This window comes from Canis lupus, chromosome 7 (genome assembly GCF_003254725.2).
Source record: "Canis lupus dingo isolate Sandy chromosome 7, ASM325472v2, whole genome shotgun sequence".
NCBI lineage: Eukaryota > Metazoa > Chordata > Mammalia > Carnivora > Canidae > Canis > Canis lupus.
Window position 1 is genome coordinate 74,328,594 of NC_064249.1, and position 20,948 is coordinate 74,349,541.

General features: G+C 43.0%; 1 protein-coding gene across 7 annotated transcripts in view; it reads left to right on the plus strand.

Annotated features, from left to right (window-relative positions):
* Positions 1–20,948, plus strand: part of PTPRM (protein tyrosine phosphatase receptor type M) — a 786,460-nt gene that overhangs the window by 733,619 nt on the left and 31,893 nt on the right. The window lies entirely within an intron of this gene.

Here is a 20,948-nt window from a genome sequence, read left to right on the forward strand (position 1 = left end):
TTGTGGGGATGTGGTCAACACTGAAGAACGCTCACCTCATTACCGTCAGCCCCGTGGATCTGCCTGTCTTCAATTAGTAATGAATTTAATGGCATCTGTCCTTGAAATGCCTGGCATGATTTGGGGGTTTTGACAAGAGGTCACATTCCCTCCGGAAAACGCACTACCCTTTTTCCAAGCCACTTCCCGTTGTTAATCCTGCACATTTGTTTAGAGATTACTTCCCCATTTTCCATGCTTAAAAACAGCAACAGCAAACCACCGAAGAAATCAAAATGACATGGTTTTTAAGGGCAACAACTACCTACTTAACATGTTTACTGCACATGGTGTGTCCTTCATGAATTAGGCATGAGCTAGGCGGATGCCTGTTTGTTTACACAGACTTGCTGCTGATTCATTAAGTCAGAGCTGGGAACCCGCTTTCCCGATTTTTGCCCTGAAGCGCTCAGCATTAGGCGGCTGTAATTGCCAGTGCTGGAGCCACTGGGAAGCCCTCCCTGTCGCAGCACCTGGTGCAGAAGACACAGACGCTGCACTTCCCTCCAGCGGGGTCCTTGGTACATCTGCCAGGACCTGTCATTATCTAAGACTTCCTTGTCACCACTGTGCATCCCCTTTCAGCCCATGTGTTCTGGGAAGGGACCCTTGTCAGTTTCCCTGGCACCTGCCGACGGCTGCACACCTGGCATTTAAATTGCTCTGGAATGTGTTATGATTGTTTTCCCTCTTTAATGAACCCACCTGAGGGACATTTAGCTTTTTATCCAGTAGCCAGTTTCCCAGACATTCCCATTTACACCGTTTGTGTGGAGATTCAGAAACTCAGTTGGGTAGCTGTACTAATCCATCTGCCAAAAATCTTACAACCAAATCTGCGGAACTCCCAAAGGAGGTTTTTGCACTGGTAATTTAAGCTAATGATTTCTAAGCATATTTAGTCAGTTTTATGAAGACCTCATTAGAATGTGACTGTTTATTAAAAATCCAAATGAGCTCTTATAGTCATATAGGACTCAAAATTATTTTTGAGTTATTCGAAAGAGTTCTGATAACAGGTGATAGATAGTGTTTTGGAGCTAAGAGAAGTCAAGGCCAGAGATGTTAAACTCTATTAATGTAGAAGATGCATGAAACCATCAAAATGGATGCTTTAAAGGTTATTATCAACCCAAAGAGGTTGACTTATGATTGCTTTCACAACATTTGTTACTAAAAGAGTAACAAAGGAAAGAAGCTTCAGATGAACACTAAATGTCAGCGTTAACTTTCTAATTCACATGCAAGGAAGGTATATTAAGATTCCAAGTGCCCTTGTCACATACAACAAAGAACATCTGCTTCTCTCCAAAAGCCATCAGATCCAGGATCAATGGAAGAAGCAAAAGAGAGGCAAAGTTACCCCTTTATAAAATGTGGAAATAATGCTGAATCATAAGAATAACATAGGTAATACCTAACAGTACAAAATACCAATAATATTTGTACAAAATCTCTCAAGTTCTTCTAAGACATCAAACTCATACTTGAAAGAGAAGAGACAAATTCTTTTTATAGACATTCCCAAAATTTTTCTGTCTTGAACTCTCATTATTGCCTTTTATAGATCTTTTTTAATGAACTGGATATTTATGATTGATAATTTGTGACCTGGGTAATTATAGTATGAACCTTTGATTAATTTATACTAATTCAATGACATTCCTCTCCATTTCAATCTACCATCAGCCATTTCAATGATCATATTAACGTAGCTGATTCAAACCTTATCTCCCTCCATAACTTTAACACAAAACTAGGGGGAAAAAGAGTGAATTTGGCACTGTAGCCTGTGATGATTCCCACCCAGGTACTACCACACTTCATATCACCTTCCCCCAGTATATCACCCAGGAAGCAAGGCACTAGCTGGTACTGAGCTATCAGCAGCAGGAGAGAGGAGAGGGACCCTCTATGGACCCTCCATGCCAGTCAGCTCTTCCAGAAAGGATGAGTCCCTAGCTGCCCTACTGAACCTTTGAGGTGTTCTCTGCCCAGAGGTTTTCTCAGTTCCCCTCTTTAAAATGTTTTAAAAAGAAAAACTAATGAAAGAGCCCAATTTGTCTTATTCACAAATTACCCTAAAAGTAGGCTTTCTACTCCCATCTCAGCATAATGCCTCCAACATTTAATAATATACTTATTGTATCCATGGCACTAAGAAATACAAAAATGTTTATGATGCACTTGTCTTCAAGGAACATAAAAATGGTAATACATAACCATTTAAGCAATGAACTATAATACATGTGAATTACAAGGATGACAGCACCAGTGCAGGCCAAATTCTGCCTGAGGGAACATAGAAGACATCATGAGAACACAGCAAGGAGCTGGATCCATCTGGGCAAAACGAAGCAGCACCATTGTAGGAAAAACACAGAACAGGAATAAATGGCAAGATGGGAAAGAACAAGTGGTTTGATGCAAGTGTGAGAGAACTAATAGGAAAGGTCAGCTAACTGAGGCTGGAAGGCTAGCTATGGCCTTCCGAGGAGGAGGTAAAAGTAGACACGGAGTGGGTAGTGTTGTTTTAATGGAAGGCATCAAGCCGGTGAATCGTATATGTTCTAACTAGTGTTGTTGAAACATAATTCTAGTATCCACTGCAGAAAGGGTTAGAAAGGTGACAGAAGACATAGAGACAAGTCAGGTTGGAGCAAAACTCAGTGAGAGAGGATGTGGACTTTGAGTTGTGGCAATGGCAATAGCACCCTCTCCTGATAACATTCGTTTTCCGGATCATGGTACCAGCAAGGCCATGGGCTAAAAGACTTGAGGAGATTAGGGAAATAGCTATTTAGGGAGGCCCAAGAGCTCAGGAGAAGGAGGTTGGCTTGGTGTAGAACCTGACATGCTCCTGTTTTAGGAAGAAGGTAAGAATAGGGAAGGGAATAAGCAAGACTCGGTTGGCAGCAAGAAGGGCCAGGCTACTCAGGAATTCTGGGACAGCCAGTAGCCAGAGTCCTCGCAGAACCGACACACTAGGGCATTGTGGGCATTTCTCAGGGACTAAACCAACCGGTTCTCACTACCTAGCATCCTTAGTTTATGCATCCTCGAAATGAAGGGAAATGGACCCAATGAACTCTAAAATCCTATGGTTATATGAAGAATATTTGTACGTTTATTGTTTATGTTCTGGCTCCGAGATCTATTTGAATAACAGATGCATCTGCAGCTGAGATCTGTTTTAATGCCCGTGGCCTTGGCACCTCCCTGGAACTCACTGTGTTGGCTCTGAACACCAGCAGCAGGAGGAAAGTATGGAGTCTGGATTTTCAAAGGGGAGTGATTCAGTAAAAAGGCATGAGTGTCGCTTCCTCAGGAGAGAGCTGTCCACTCCTATTTCTTCCACACTCTTATACATGAATTGTGTAGATCTAGAGCGGAATATTGCAATGTGTGATTAGGTACCGATGGGACAAATTCTGTTGGTGTTCTATCTATATTTATTTTATGCAGACCGTAAAAGATGCTCAGTCTATAATTTATAAACTTTCTTTTCAAAATGAGCCGATCTGACTACAGTAAATTATTATTTTGAGAGAAGATATTCTTTTCTAAAGTTCTCAAAATTGCCTATAACCATCCACAGGTTTGTCAATAGGCACAATCAAGCAGTCTTACCTTCCATACACATTTCTTTTTTTTTCTTTTTTTTAATGATAAATTCATTTTTTATTGGTGTTCAATTTGCCAACATACAGAATAACACCCAGTGCTCATCCTGTCAAGTGCCCCCCTCAGTGCCCGTCACCCATTCCCCCCACCCCCTGCCCTCCTCCCCTTCCACCACCCCTAGTTCATTTCCCAGAGTTAGGAGTCTTTATGTTCTATCTCCCTTTCTAATATTTCCTACCCATTTCTTCTCCCTTCCCTTCTATTCCCTTTCACTATTATTTATATTCCCCAAATGAATGAGAAACATACGTAGAAAACCCAAAAGCCTCCACCCCAAGATTGCTAGAACTCATACAGCAATTTGGCAGTGTGGCAGGATACAAAATCAGTGCCCAGAAGTCAGTGGCATTTCTATACACTAACAATGAGACTGAAGAAAGAGAAATTAAGGAGTCAATCCCATTTACAATGGCACCCAAAAGCATAAGATACCTAGGAATAAACCTCACCAAAGAGGTAAAGGATCTATACCCTAAAAACTATAGAACACTTCTGAAAGAAATTGAGGAAGACACAAAGAGATGGAAAAATATTCCATGCTCATGGATTGGCAGAATTAATATTGTGAAAATGTCAATGCTACCTAGGGCAATTTACACGTTTAATGCAATCCCTATCAAAATACCATGGACTTTCTTCAGAGAGTTGGAACAAATCATCTTAAGATTTGTGTGGAATCAGAAAAGACCCTGAATAGCCAGGGGAATTTTAAAAGAGAAAACCATATCTGGGAGCATCACAAAGCCAGATTTCAGGTTGTACTACAAAGCTGTGGTCATCAAGACAGTGTGGTACTGGCACAAAAACAGACACATAGATCAATGGAACAGAATAGAGAATCCAGAAGTGGACCCTGAACTTTATGGTCAACTAATATTTGATAAAGGAGGAAAGACTATCCACTGGAAGAAAGACAGTCTCTTCAGTAAATGGTGCTGGGAAAATTGGACATCCACATGCAGAAGAATGAAACTAGACCACTCTCTTCCACCATCCATGCACATTTGTGATCAGTGGTATCGCCTCTGTCTCCTGCATGCAGCAGGAAAGGTATTTGGGGGAGAATATGATTCCTTTAGAGAACTCTTGCAATCATTTAATAAAGATATGTATGCACACCCCTGCTGTGTTCTGTGTAGCTGCAAGTGTGACTTTTGCATCTGGAAGACTGTCTCCTTGTGCATAGAAATAGTTTTTTCTTACTCCCCCAAAATCCATTAGAGAATCATCTTTGTTACTTAATGTCCATCAATCCAATTTGGAGAGCAAATCTGTTTAATTGAAAGGTAAACTGTGGTATAAAGGACATGAAAACACAGATACAATTGCAAAACAAATTCATCCCACCAAAAAACAGTTTATTGAACACTAAATTGGGTGACCATTCTGAAAAATGTGAGATGAAAGGAAAACAAATACTCTCAGAAGAAAGCAAGGAGAAGACCACATCGCTTTATTCTTCAGTCTTACTGAAAGCTTATTATGTGGGGGTTTTTGTTTTGTTTTTAGATTTTTTCATTTATTTATTCATGAGAGACAGAGACAGAGACACAGGCAGAGGAAGAAGTAGGTTCCATGCAGGGAGCCCGATGCGAGACTCGATCCTGGGTCTCCAGGATCACACCCTGGGCTGAAGGCAGACGCTAAACTGCTGAGCCACCCGGGGCTGCCCTATGTGTTTTAAGTTAAATACTAACTGCTGCATTTTAAGCCTTAAAGTAATGAGACTTCTTGTGTAAAATTTGATACCTACAGTGTTAACCCTAATTTCTGGAAAATTTATTCCAATAGTGTTCCTGTAAATAAATATTTGTGTTTGTGTGAGTGAGTGTGTGTGCATCTGTGTGTGTGTGTGTGTCTGTACACACTTGCATTTTTTTTAAAGCAGAATATTCCCGCCCCTCACATTTGCTCACACGGGTAACTAGACTAAACCTCTTTCACAACTTCCACAGTCCTTGCACCTGATAAAAGGTTCTTCCTAGATATATTCATCACACACACACACACACACACGCACACACACATTCAGTCACACATCCTTACCTCAGTTTCAGAAATGCCCTCTGCCTTGTTGGGCACAGCCAACTGCCATCCATTGTAAGTGCAGACCACTGTGTCTTTCTTCTGCATTCGGTATGAACTGTCACAGTGAACTAATGAATTTCCTGAGGGCAAGACAGGATCTGGCTCATATCTTCTTCTTTTTTTTTTTTTTTTTTTATTGGTGTTCAATTTACTAACATACAGAATAACCCCCAGTGCCCGTCACACATTCACTCCCACCCCCCGCCCTCCTCCCCTTCCAACACCCCTAGTTCGTTTCCCAGAGTTAGCAGTCTTTACTTTCTGATATTTCTGATATTTCCCACACATTTCTTCTCCCTTCCCTTATATTCCCTTTCACTATTATTTATATTCCCCAAATGAATGAGAACATATAATGTTTGTCCTTCTCCGACTGACTTACTTCACTCAGCATAATACCCTCCAGTTCCATCCACGTTGAAGCAAATGGTGGGTATTTGTCATTTCTAATAGCTGAGTAATATTCCATTGTATACATAAACCACATCTTCTTTATCCATTCATCTTTCGTTGGACACCGAGGCTCCTTCCACAGTTTGGCTATCGTGGCCATTGCTGCTATAAACATATCTTCTTCATGCATGTCCTGTTTCTCCACTGTTGTCCACATTAAAAACCTTAACCCCTTGGAGTTTTTGTTCAACTTGTTAACATATGGGTATCCAGTGACCTCTCAACCTGCTGTAGGTAAGGGCCAGAAAAACAAATGGGAGGATCCCGGCCTTTAAGACATTTACAATCCAATATTAGAGGCATGACATACAATTGTGCTCAAGAAGGAACATTGGGTACCATTTTGTCCCACAGACAACAGGTCCCTGTGAGCAAAGACTAGCTTATCTCATCTCACCTGTGAATCCTGAAAAGCTAGACACATAGAAAGTGTTAGAAAGTAGTCAATAAATGTTTTTGAAAAAGTGGAAGAAGGAATATATAAGATAGTGGAATTTCTGTTTCCTGCCCTCCTTCTCTTGCTGTCTTCCATGTTGGGAGAACAGGCTGAAATCTAAAGTCACACATATATGTACAACTAGGTCATTATGTGTGTGTGAATGAAGTTCACCGTAGCCCTCTTGGTTATGACAGAAATAAATCTACATTTAGCCTACGTGATTAGCCCTTTTGTATTAATTCTTCACAGTTCAGCCTAATCCATCATGTCCGTGTAAAAAAAAAAAAAAAAAAAGGAAAGGAAAGTGATTTTTTTTATCTGACGATGGATTATAAAGAAGGCTTTGGAGCCAATGCCTCACCTGCTATAAGGCATCTGACGCTTTCCTATCAGCCATCTCCAGTACTGCCACAGTGGCAAGATATTGCAGGATCAAAGCAAATTTGCAGGTCTGAATACCAGGTGTCTCTCAGAACACGCTCTCTGGGCTCCCTGGGTAACTGCAAGTGTCGTGCAGTCCAGCTCTTTAACATTCTCTGGCCGAACCCATGGAGATGACTGGTGGGGGTGCCGGCTTTCATGGTCACCCCTCTCAAGCCCTGTCACTTGCTGTATTGCCACAACTGACTGGCCCTGGAATATCCTCACATTCGTCTGTGTCTGAGCTTCCTGAATAGTCACTGCTTTCCTGGCCTGGCCTTGGACCCTCTCTTGTCTCACTCTGTTACCACTAACTTTATCTGCAGTTGTCTTTGGGGTGCATGTAAGTGATCACCTGCCTTAGTGTCTGTAAAGCATTTAAGGGGGTGGAGGGCTGGAATGTGCAGCAGATGGACAGCGCACCCGGGACTAGAGCATCCTAGCATGAGAGTTTTATAGCACAGCCCCGGTCACATTTGTACCTGCACGGGCAGCATACAGCTGTAGTTTCTTGGCAGTGTAATTGAATGCAGTATGGGATGATCTCAAGGCTGCAGTAGCCCTCCACCTTTGTTCTGCTCACATGAGCACTTGGAAATTGGTTTTTTCCCCAGTTTGCACACTGCTATTATATCCTATTCCTCAGTAATTTTTTGAAACCCACAGTAAGTGCTGTCGTATCTTGAATGCAAAATTTTTTCCCTTCTCTATTTTCTAGATAGGCTAACTTCATTCATCTTCTGAGGCCTTGCTCTGGCCTCCCCTAAAGGCCTGGGGTTATCTGCCTAAATAAATATGTGAGTAAATGCTGGGGGCCTCCCAGAGAAGAGGGCCAAAGAGGCAAAATAGTCCATTGAGTGGTTTTATGAATCTACACAATTTCTCTCTTTTTGAGTTTATATCTCTTAACTTCAGATTGTCTCCTTTGAGCTAGAAACAGAACCCTGATAACTTAAAATTCTCAATGGATGAGAATTTTTATTCTAGAATGCATGGTGCATTCATCATCTCACCAAACATAGACTTTCTGATGTCATAGGGTAGAGAATCCAAAATCAAGAGTGAATTTGTGTGAGTTCCAATTCATTCAACTGGTTGAATCACATATTTCCCATACTCAGGATAATTTCTATGATGCTCAGTCAGGAATTAGGTCGGTCATCTATCCATGTCCCTAAATTCTTCAAAGTCTCTTGCTCTGTTTAGCAACTCCTGTCATAACCTAAGGAAGAGGACAGAAGGACAGGTGAAGACACTGAAACCCAGGGAAACCAGGGACTCACGTATGTTCTTCCTGAACCCCTAGAGCCATTTACCTTCCCGAAGAGATTCGCTGGAACAGGTGCATATCCTCAGACTATCTCACAGGAATTTAGCCCAGATCTGTGTTCCTGAGATTAAAGTTTATTGTCTTCCCAATCCTGGCATCAACCATAGTATGCGAGCTGTGGTAACCAATAGAGCATGTGGCCAGGGCGTGCTACACTGTGAGCTCTTCCCTTCTGAATCACAGAGGTGCTGGCGCAATGGGAGAGGGGACACAACGGACAGCTACCGCTAAGAGCTAGTGGACATTTCTCATATGCTAGCCAACGTGGTGGGTCTTTAGGCCTTTACCACGCTCTGCAATGTAAGCATTATGCTACCCCCACCTCCCAGATAATCAAATGAAGATTTCAAACATTAAGAAATCGGCCCAAAGTTTGAAAGCTAGCAACTTTCAGCTCACGATGAGAACCCCAAAACCATACTCTTGACCACTATGCTATATGGCTTCCAAAAAACCTCATTTTAGAGTCATGTAATTGGGATAATTCTCAAACCTGGGATAATATGAACAGTAATATGATCTACTCTCCTCTTCTGCAAATAAGCAAAGTGAGGACCAGAATATTTCTGTGACTTGCACAAGGTCACATGGCTAGATTGTAATACAGCTAGAATTAGCCCCATGCTCTCCTGCATGCCAACCAGGCCCCTTTCCATCACACCAATGGTGTGTGTCATCATTAAATGTGATTTTCTAAAGAGGCTATAAAAGCTTTTTTATTGGTGGTCCTTCAAAATAAAATTTTATACCTCTGCCTAGAAAAATGCGTATGTGTATGTGTGTCTGTGTGTGCGTGTCTGTGTGTATTGGGAGTAGTGTTTTCAAGAACATTTCTGGTCTGTAAATAAGCCAGAGAAGTCCTATCCTGGCAGCCTAGGAGAGGCAGGAGGCCAAGTCCCTGAGCTTACCTCTAGGAATCCTGAGGTGTATCCATTATGGTAATCACCCCATCTGGCTTCTGCAAGCAGCTGGCCACTATCTACTCAGCAGCTAGTGACAAAGGTGCCTGACATATGGACCTGGGCAGTCACCTGCCCCGAGATCCCCCAAACCCAGCCCTGATTACTAGGGGTTACGCACATTCTCACAAAGGGAGAATTTTACCCTCTAAAAATGTAAGTCCTGCAGGAATCCAGTTCCTGCATTTTCCTCCTCTTCTTCAATATACACCTTCTTATGCCAACACCATTTCTGCTATTTTAAAACATAGAACCGAAGTTCAACCAGGACAGTGTCAGAGCAGCTGGAGATGGTGAAACGGAGACTGTTCCTACTGCTCTGGGGCAGATCCCATCCTTCCAAGGCCCCCTCCCCATCACCACCCCAACTGGAACTCAGGACCTTGCAGGCTTCCTAGAGATGCCTCTGCCAACTTTTTCCATTTAGAACCCCTCCCCTGTTCCATCCATCCATAGAACCAGAACTTCATCTTTCTGATCTCATTTATAATGTGGGCTCCCTTGTGCAGCTTTGAATCTCTTCCTTTAGAATTAATATTCTTTCCTCTGACTTCCAATAGCAGTTTTCATTTTGTTAGTTTTAGCAAATGTTTACTTATGCCAACCTAGCATCTTCTAAGAGCTTTGCAAGCAGGAATCTAGTTAGTCTTCACAAAGTTTTGTTATTATTATCCCATTGGACAAATGGGAAAATGGAACCACAGAGAGCTTAGGTAACATGCCCAAGGTCACACAGCTGAAAAATGAGGCCAGGCTTTGAACCCAAACAGTGTAGCTCTGGGTAATGTGCTCATGACTACTAACCTTGCCTCTCATTCTGCTCTGAGTTAATTTGTTATTTATATACCTGTCTCTTCATGAGCATTAAAACCATAATTCATTCTTCTCTTGTACTCCAGCAATGCCTGGACTAGGTTCTGCTCATCATGGGCTTTTGGGGTTGTCTGAATGATTGGCGGGACAGCCTAGATACCACTGCCCTGAGCTCAGACATAGGCTTGGCTACATTGAAGGCACAATGTAGAGCCCTTAAATTTCCAAGTCTGTCTCTTAATCTCTCCGAGTTTCAGATTATGTTTTTAGAAAATAGAGATAATACTGTGATAACCCCCCCAAATTAGGTGAAGTGGCATGCAATCAGATCCTTCTAGGACTTAGGATAATTACAACCTCCATATGGTCTAGTCAGAGCTATCTCATGACTTGCACAAAGCCAACAGATTTAAAACTTCTATAAACCTGAAAACTCCTATGTAAATCTAAATTGTTACCTCCGTGAGAGAAAATATGGATCCTTTTTCTCAAAGATACATCAGATTTCACTCTAAAGAAATGTGCCTTCAGGGTTTAGCATCACCTTTGGCCCAGGGCCTGATCCTGGAGACCTGGGATCGAGTCCCACATCAGGCTCCCTGCATGGAGCCCGCTTCTCCTTCTCTGTCTCTCTCTCTCTCTGTCTGTCATGAATAAATAAATAATCTCTAAAAAAAAAATGTGCCCTCAGGAGATATATAGATATAAATATAGATGTAGGCAAAGATATAGACTCAGATATAAAGTTATCATCGCCTAAAAGATTTCTTAAACTCATCTTTCAGAATGATCTTTAGAGTACGTGACACATTCCTATTGTCCTCAGTGATGGAGGATCTTCCATGGCAGGAGGACTTAACTTAGGGAAATGGCTAAAAGTCAAAGGCAAATCTACTGGATAAGGTGGAAACAAAGAGTCTGGACATATGTGTTCCCTGGAAAAGCTGATGCTTTATGATATAGTTGGGTAGGATTCTTTTCATCCACATGAAGTGGAGAGAAAAATAACAAGACAGATTTCTCAGATAGTCTGTAAGAGTACTCTTACAATTCCCTATTAGTCCATCCATTTCATTGCAGTTGATGAAAACAAATGATAATGTATATGGGCAGGACCTTGTACCTTATTACAAGTATCATATGTAATATTAATTAATGGGTGCAGTTGGAAAACTAGATAGAACCCAGGAACTTTGGTGGTGGGCAAGGGGATGTTCAATAGAAGCTTGAAGATGAGAAAGGGGGATTTCCTCCAGCCACTTTTCCCAACTTCAAACTATCCAGACCTCCAGAAGTTCCGGATTAGTGCCAGTTTCAAATGGTTTTCAAGAATGTTGTCAGAAGGAGACCCTAGGGCCAAAGAAAACAGGTCTGAAACTAGGAACTATGAAACCTCTTAGAAGCCAAGTACTTATGCAAAGCCTTGATATATATTATGTCAGATACTCTTCCCAACCTTCCTATAAAATCAGTGCTATTATTGCAGAAGATGGCAGGAGTAAACTGAGGCTCAGGGTATAAGTCACTGGCTGCAACACCACAAGCTAGCAAGGAAGAAAGCAAATGCTTGTCCATATGACATCATCACACAGACCTAAGCAACCTGTATTTTCAGGGCATTTAAATGAATGAATTTTTTATTGCTATGAGCACTGTAAACATTTTTTTTGCTTATAATAAGTCTGTTCTCTTGGAAAGTTGGCTGGCAACTGCTCTTGGCTGGGGCTCTTTTTGGTAACTGTGCTTCTAGCAGTGTTCTAGCACTTGCTACCCTAGATCTCTATCGAAGCTATACTGGGCTAGCCCCGCACACAGCTATTAATAGAACTGGGGTCACTCTCTCTTTGGATGGCTCTTGTGAAAAAAAAAGTCTGTTGAAAACCTCTTGACAATCACCTTAATTCCAAAACCAGACAAAGACACCACCAAAAAGGAGAATTATAGAACAATATCCCTGATGAACATGGATGCAAAAATTCTCAACAAGATACTAGCCAATAGGATCCAACAATACATTAAGAAGATTATTCACCATGACCAAGTGGGATTTATCCCCGGGATGCAAGGCTGGTTCAACACTCATAAAACAATCAATGTAATTCATCATATCAGCAAGAGAAAAAACAAGAACCATATGATCCTCTCAATAGATGCACAGAAAGCATTTGACAAAATACAGCATCCATTCCTGATCAAAACTCTTCAGAGTGTAGGGATAGAGGGAACATTCCTCAGCATCTTAAAAACCATCTACAAAAAGCCCACTGCAAATATCATTCTCAATGGGGAAGCACTGGGAGCCTTTCCCCTAAGATCAGGAACAAGACAGGGATGTCTACTCTCACCACCGCTATTCAACATAGTACTGGAAGTCCTAGCCTCAGCAATCAGACAACAAAAAGAAATAAAAGGCATTCAAATGGGCAAAGAAGTCACACTCTCCCTCTTCACAGATGACATGATACCAAAAGACTCCACCCCAAGATTGCTAGAACTCATACAGCAATTTGGCAGTGTGGCAGGATACAAAATCAATGCCCAGAAGTCAGTGGCATTTCTATACACTAACAATGACTGAAGAAAGAGAAATTAAGGAGTCAATCCCATTTACAATGGCACTCAAAAGCATAAGATACCTAGGAATAAACCTAACCAAAGAGGTAAAGGATCTATACCCTAAAAACTATAGAACACTTCTGAAAGAAATTGAGGAAGACACAAAGAGATGGAAAAATATTCCATGCTCATGGATTGGCAGAATTAATATTGTGAAATATTAATTAATATTGTGAAAATGTCGATGTTACCCAGGGCAATTTACACGTTTAATGCAATCCCTATCAAAATACCATGGACTTTCTTCAGAGAGTTGGAACAAATCATCTTAAGATTTGTGTGGAATCAGAAAGGACCCCAAATAGCCAGGGGAATTTTAAAAAAGAAAAGCATATCTGGGGGCATCACAATGCCAGATTTCAGGTTGTACTACAAAGCTGTGGTCATCAAGACAGTGTGGTACTGGCACAGAAACAGACACATAGATCAATGGAATAGAATAGAGAATCCAGAAGTGGACCCTCAACTTTATGGTCAACTAATATTCGACAAAGGAGGAAAGACTATCCACTGAAAGAAAGACAGTCTCTTCAATAAATGGTGCTGGGAAAATTAGACATCCACATGCAGAAGAATGAAACCAGACCATTCCCTTAGACCAGACACAAAGATAAACTCAAAATGGATGAAATATCTCAATGTGAGACAAGATTCCATCAAAATCCTAGAGCAGAACACAGGCAACACCCTTTTTGAAGTTGGCCACAGTAACTTCTTACAAGATACATCCATGAAGGCAAGAGAAACAAAAGCAAAAAATGAACTATTGGGACTTGACATCAAGATAAGAAGCTTCTAAAAAAAAAAAAAAAAGATAAGAAGCTTCTGCACAGTGAAAGAAAGAGTCAACAAAACTAAAAGACAACCTACAGAATGGGAGAAGATATTTGCAAATGACCTATCAGATAAAGGGCTAGTGTCCAAGATCTGTAAAGAACTTATTAAACTCAACAGCAAAGAAAAAACAATCCAATCATGAAATGGGCAAAAGACATGAACAGGAATCTCACAGAGGAAGACATAGACATGGCCAACACGCACATGAGAAAATGCTCCGCATCACTTGCCATCAGGGAAATACAAATCAAAACCACAATGAGATACCACCTCACACCAGTGAGAATGGGGAAAATTAACGACACAGGAAACAACAAATGTGGGAGAGGATGTGGAGAAAAGGGAACCCTCTTGCACTGTTGGTGGGAATGTGAACTGGTGCAGCCACTCTGGGAAACTGTGTGGAGGTTCCTCAAAGAGTTAAAAATAGATCTGCCCTAGGACCCAGCAATTGCACTGCTGGAGATTTACCCCAAAGATACAGATGCAGTGAAATGCCGGGACACCTGCACCCCGATGTTTCTAGCAGCAATGTCTACAATAGCCAAACTGTGGAAGGAGCCTCAGTGTCCATCGAAAGATGAATGGATAAAGAAGATGTGGTTTATGTATACAACAGAATATTACTCAGCCATTAGAAACGACAAATACCCACCATTTGTTTCGACGTGGATGGAACTGGAGGGTATTATGCTGAGTGAAATAAGTCAATCAGAGAAGGACAAACATTATATGGTCTCATTCATTTGGGGAATATAAAAAGTAGTGAATGGGAATAAAGGGGAAAGGAGAAAAAATGAGTGGGAAATATTAGAAAGGGAGACAGAACATGAGAGACTCCTAACTCTGGGAAATGAACAAGGGGTCATAGAAAGGGAGGTGGGCAGGGGGTGGGGGTGACTGGGTGATGGGCACTGAGGGGGGCACTTGATGGGATGAGCACCGGGTGTTATTCTATATGTTGGCAAATTGAACACCAATAAAAAATAAATTTTTTAAAAAAGAAAACTTCTTGACGAATCAAACTTTTTACAGTTACTTTTTCCTTTTCCTCCCTTTTACCCCTTTACAATCATGTTTATTAGATCACACTATGGTGCCCCCAGTTTAAGAACTAACATTCAATTCCTTAAGCCTTCTTAATTATGAGTTTCTTAATAAAATGAGTCCTGGGACCCATGCACAGTGCACAGAAACAGACCTTCTCTTTCTGCCCCAGGCACCTTCCTGGCAGCTGCTAGAGTTGGTGATACAGAAGACACCAGAAGAAAAGTAGCAATTCTTAATCCCAGATAAAAATAAGCAATGGTTTCAAGAGTGTGCTTCTGTTGCTCTCGCTGGCCCCCAGCGCCCGTCATGCCCTCTCTTGCTCCTCAAAAGGCAAGGGAGATAAAACCATTGCAAGGCTTCCCATCTGGTATCAGTTCCTGAACTCAGACCTGGCAAGACTGAAGGAAGTATAATCCATCTTGAGTTTCCTCCTCCCAGAGAGCCTTGGGCCCAGGGCCCACACTCCAGTCTCTAGCCTCTCCCTCACCCCCATCCAGCTCATTACCCACAGCAAGTCACTTGCCCTCCCTGCGCCTCCCTTTATTCCGTTTCTTCATTTTAGGACACAAGCAATGGAAGGAACGAAGAGGACAGAACCGAGGCAGGCCCTGGCCCACGCCGGCTCTTTCTCTCCAGCCAACCACTCGCCGTCCCTGAGCCACTATGTGCAGCCACAGTCGGGAGAACACAGCGAAATCCAAGTGCTGAAATCCAAGTACAAAAGCCTTCTGTGTGACAGTTGTAATGATCTTGAAAATGAGTGTTTGGAACCTGACTATCTCTGGGATTCCCTGCCAGCTCTGGTGAATAGCAATCTCCTCCCTGCGAATCATGGACACCATTTCCTAAACTCTGTTGAGAGTTCACCAAGCCACCCTAGTGGAAGAGTGGACTGCTCCCAAGTCTGCCGGATCCCCAGCATACCTTTTGCAGGAGGGAAGAGTGGAGGAAGCACTGGAGTTTCTATTTGTTTCTTTTCCATTTAGAAACCAGGCACATATGTCAAAGCTTTTCCTTCTTCCTTCTCCCGACAATCCCTCCCTTTCCCCTCTCTAGAACCTTCGTGGACTTCTGGCTCTCTGAACTCCTGCGGTCACCTGGAGTCCAGATCACAAAATCAGCACTTAATAATACAAAGAGAAGAGGAATATCCCTTTGATATTCCCCTTTTTGATGAAACATCACTGGAGCAAATGTTTTAATTACATTGTAGTGCTTAGTGCGGTGGTTCCCAGACTTCTCTGCACTTCGGAGTCACCCCGGGGAGCTATAATATAAAGGAATAGTAATGCCTCTGCCTCACCCCCAGAAATAATGATCTGATTGGCACAGAGCGTGGCCTGGGCTTGGGAATTTAATAGCCACCCTCCTGAGTGATTCAAATATGCAGGCAAATTTGGCAGCCCCTCACTATAATCTTAGAACTTCTGACAGAGGAACTAAAATCAGCCCCTCCCTGCAGATGAAAGTCAAAAGTTGAGCAAACTTGAGTGCCTTGCCTGACTCACATCCTCACATCGACCTTAATGAGACAGCCAGCCTCTGCAGTCAACTCGTGTTGTCTAATCCTTGCTACTCAGTGTGTGGTCCACAGGCCAGCAGCATCACCTGGAAGTTTGTCTGAAATGCAAATTCTGGGGCCCCACACTGGATCAGAAACTGGGGTGGAGACTTGCTTGTTTTAACAAGCCCTCCAGGGGATTCTGAGGCCTGCTGAAGTTTGAGAACCTGCTCAAGAGAAGTCAAGAGGCCTGGATGGTAATAGTAATGTGCTGCTGGCCAAAGGTGCAGAAAGCCCCTAGGGGTCCTGGGACCTCATTGTACCTGGGATCTTCTGGGCTGCTGGTTAAAAATGACCAACCTCGAAGAATTTTATTTTTTAGACTGCTAAAAATCCTGGAATTGTTTTCTGTGCTGTTTCATGTTTGTGAATTTTGAAGCCAACAAAGACTCCCTCACACTTGGAGACAGGGATTTCCTCATGCACCCCTTGCAGCTATCCCAGGTGATGGGCTGGCAGCCTTGCCCAGTGGAACCATCACCAAGGTACCCAGGTCATTAGATGAGCGTGATCAGAGCCTTGCTTTCCAGGATGGAAACTGTTACCTTAGGTAATTGGGATGCATGGGAGGCACAGCCTATCCTGGAAGCTGTGCAGGTAGCGCCAGGCTACAAAAGGCAGCCAAGCCTGGCAGACGATCAGAGGAAAGAAGCATCTGGTTCTGCAGGTCCTGGGCTCTAACAGGTGCCCCCAAACCACTGATCTTAACATCTCTGTATGCAGACCCTAGAGGCCAGCAGGTGACTTGGGCCAGATTCCCCAGGCACCACTTGTTTTTCCCCCAGGAAGAAGTCTGGCTCTGGAAAAGCATGCATTCCTCTTATTTTTTTTAGCGAAATAGTAACTTGACACTAGTCCAAGTAGTTAAAAAGACACTAAAAGGAACCCAATTTAGAAAGGTTTTTAGTAGGCTAAAAACAGATGTGGCAAGCCATTTCAGGATATTCCGGGAGATGAGATGGAGAGGGCGGGCTTCGGAATGGCTCGTCCGCCTCTTCTGCGCCGCCCAGCCAGGTGCCTCTGCACGGAAAGGCTCGACCCATAAACACGTTCTGGAAGGAAGCAGCCCCAAGGCTTCCTTTCTGCTAATCACCGCTCCTGTGATGCATCCGGCCGGATCCGAGAGCGGCCCGCGTCTCTCGCCGCTCACGCGCTTCCCTGGGAGGGCGGTGGCACCTGGCCGGCAGGGGCGGGGCTGTAGTTAGAGACGCTCGGCGACCCCCCCCCCCGGGACCCCGCCCCCGCTTCCTGCCGCCGACGCGTGGGGGCGCCCGGCTGCATCTGGCCGGCGGGGCGCACAGGGGATGGGGGAGGGATGGGTGGCCGTGCCCGCGGAACCCTAGCTCTCCCAAGGGAGTTGGGAGAACGATCCCAAAACGGAACGCTAAGCCTTCAATACGCTGCAAGGACTTCTGGTGTCCCTGACTCCAAGGCGTTGAAGCCGCTAGCACCCATATTTGTTGAAAATTTGGGATGGGGAGGGTAAGGAGTCTAAAATAGGTGACCGGCTATATGTCCTACACTGATTGCATTCTAATAAGGTATCTTTATTAGATACGATGCACCCAGTATAGCATAGGATGCAGGTGTGGGTGTGTTCTGGTCTCTTGTAATTTGCTGAGAAATACATAGGTTTTGAATTCTATATTCATTCTATTGAAAATTGGTTAACTTTAGGGACGCCTGGGTGGCTCAGCAGTTGAGCACCAGCCTTTGGCCCAGGGCATGATCCTGGAGTCCCGGGATCGAGTCCCACGTCGGGCTCCCTGCATGGGGCCTGCTTCTTCCTCTGCCTGTGTCTCTACCTCTATCCCTCTTTGTGTCTCTCATGAATAAATAAAACCTTTTTTAAGTAAAAACCGTTTAACTTTAGAAACACACATTAAATACTCCCATTGTACCTATCCACTACCTTCTGCTTGCGTAACTGGAATCTCTAGGTAAAGGCAAATCTCCCAATATAGAAGGGACTCTAGTATATACAACCTAAGCATCTATACAACCTAAGCATCTCTGTTAATTAGCATTGTGAAAGTAATTAGGCATTCTATAAGTGAAATTAGGGTTAGTATCAAGTTAGACATCATCACAAATATGCATGATCTGCCCAGATTCACCTTATGCCAAGGAAAGGAACCAGAGAAATTATCCTTCTCACACAGAGTATTTTAAACGCTGCAAAGAGCTAATGTAAATCTTTGAAACATTATATATAAGCCATAATACTTAAAAATATTTATACTCTGTAAAGTCACAGATAATGTTCCTATGAGGGGAAAAAAAAAAAAGACTCCCAAAAAAGACTAAAAATTTAATGAGACAGGGACTATCTTTGTCTTATGTTCCACTGTATCCCCAAACCCTAATGTGTCTGGCTTACATCTTGCCAAGTAATACTAATAAGGCTTAAGTAGAACTATACCGAAGCAGCTGCCAAAAAGTTTCTTGAAGAAGCAGCTGAGATAATGACCAGCCATGTACCACACTGGAAACATTAGTGTACCAAGGTGTTTGGCATTCTGGAAGAGGTCATCTCAGCCCGTACTTCTTTTTATAAAAAAGAAGGATTTCTTTGGAAGGATTTCCACGGAAAATGCCCACAAAGCAAGTCAGAAATAAAATTCAGCACTCTCCCAATCTGGAATTTTCCGTCCTACGCCAATCCTATGATTTTCTCCATGAGATCAATCCTGTATGGATCTACTGCATGTATAGGTGTTGTGTACGGGACACACTGGCAGATGTTGCATGGTTTACAGAAATAAGCAATACAGGACAGCCCAGGTGGGTCAGTGGTTTAGCACCCAGGCCCAGGACTTGAACCTGGAGTCCCGGGATCGAGTCCCACATCGGGCTCCCTGCGAGGAACCTGCTTCTCCCTCTGCCTGTGTCTCTGTCTCTGTCTATCTCTCTCTCTCTGTCTCTCATGAATAAATAAATAAAATCTTTAAAAAAAAAAGCAATACACCACCCTTTTCATGCTGACAGGTAATAAGCAGAATCAAGCAGTGTAAGAAGGGATCCTATTAACAGGACAGGCATGTGTTATCAGAGGATCAGGGAGAGAGAGAGAGAGAGAGAGAGTGAGAGAAAGCTCTCATCTATAGAAGAAAGACTTTGAAAGGGGTGTGGTATTTGAGATGTACTTTGAAGAATGAATAAAATCTTCAGCTGGAACAAAGTACAAGTTGGAAGAGAACAGTCCAAGCAGAAGGAATGGCATGAGTAGGAGTTTGGATCTGAGTGAGCCACTTATCTTTGAACATAAAATATATGTGGATAAAAAGGACAGTAGTAAAAGATATAGCAGAAAATGTTAGTTGTGGCCAAGTAAATAAAAAGTCCTTACATGCTGAGCCAAATTTAATTTCTCTTTAATTTCATGGGTTGTAGTTGGAAATAGAAGCTTCTTAAGCAGGGCAAGTGAATGCCCCTGGGATTACACTTTGGAAGGGTTCTTGGGTGGTATGGGGAGAATGCCCATGCAGGAAGTACCAGAACCTGAACTAATATTCTGACAGAGAAAAACAAGTTGGAGAATGTTATTTGAGAGATAACTCGAAAATACTCTTATTTAACTCTTATACTCTTATTTCCAAGTCTTAAGACTTGGCAGTTGGTTTTGTAGAAGGAATCAGCAGATTTTGTGCCTGGGTAACTGCAGAAATCATGGTGTCATTGACCTTGGGAGTCAGACAGGGGGTGGGGGGATGAGGGACCAAGGATTCGGTTTTAGACGTACTGGCTTTGTACTTCGTCTTTGGAAAGATTTCCACAGAAAATGCCCACAAAACAAGTCAGAAATTAAATTCAGCACTTGGAGAAACAGAGCTGGAGGTAGAGCAGTCATCCACAGAGGAAGAGCAACAGGAGTGGATAAAGCTGTCAGGACTTCAGGACAGAAGAGCAGATGATGTGGGAGAGCTTGGTTCTTGTCTGCTGAAGCCGAAGAATGAATCTCAGAGACAACAGAGAGCAAACAATAGAGGTGCATTAAGCAGAGACACAGAGGCAGCTCCCAGGAGTGAGGGGGTCCCCACAGGGTTGCCACTGAGGGCCTTTAGGGTCTCCATTTCTTGTCAATATCAGGGTGGATATTTACAACAAACATGAACTTGTAACTGTCATAGCAACAAACAAGATTTTTTTTTTTTTAATAAATAACATGAACCCAACCAAGGTATTCCCTTCTCTCAGGTTACTATCTCCTCCGTAACATTTCCTACATCTGTGGTTTCTGTGATTACTTAGTAGCCATTAAAGGGGGAGACTCCCTAACAATTGGAGCTAGGGAGCCAGGTTTGATTTTCCTGTTTTTACTGTCTTATCTCTGTTTCCTGGGGATGGGTAGGAGCCTGGCTCTGGGGCCTTTCCCTTACCTTTCCCTGCCCAGCCCCATCTGCCTTTAATTCGTTCCTACATCACAGATGCTAAGGAGAGAGCACCCCACCCCCACCCCTATCAGCCACCTGGGGGGGGGGGGGTGGCCCAGCCTCCCTCCTGTTCTTCCCTCCTTCCAGGCATTCACTGAGGTCTGGAAGAGCTACAGGACAAAAAATCAATTCGCTAGAAGGGGGCCAAGTTAACAAATTTCTTCCACCTGAAAAATCTTTAGATTAGAGGCTTCTGGCAATGTGGAAAGACTACTGCTCATATTTT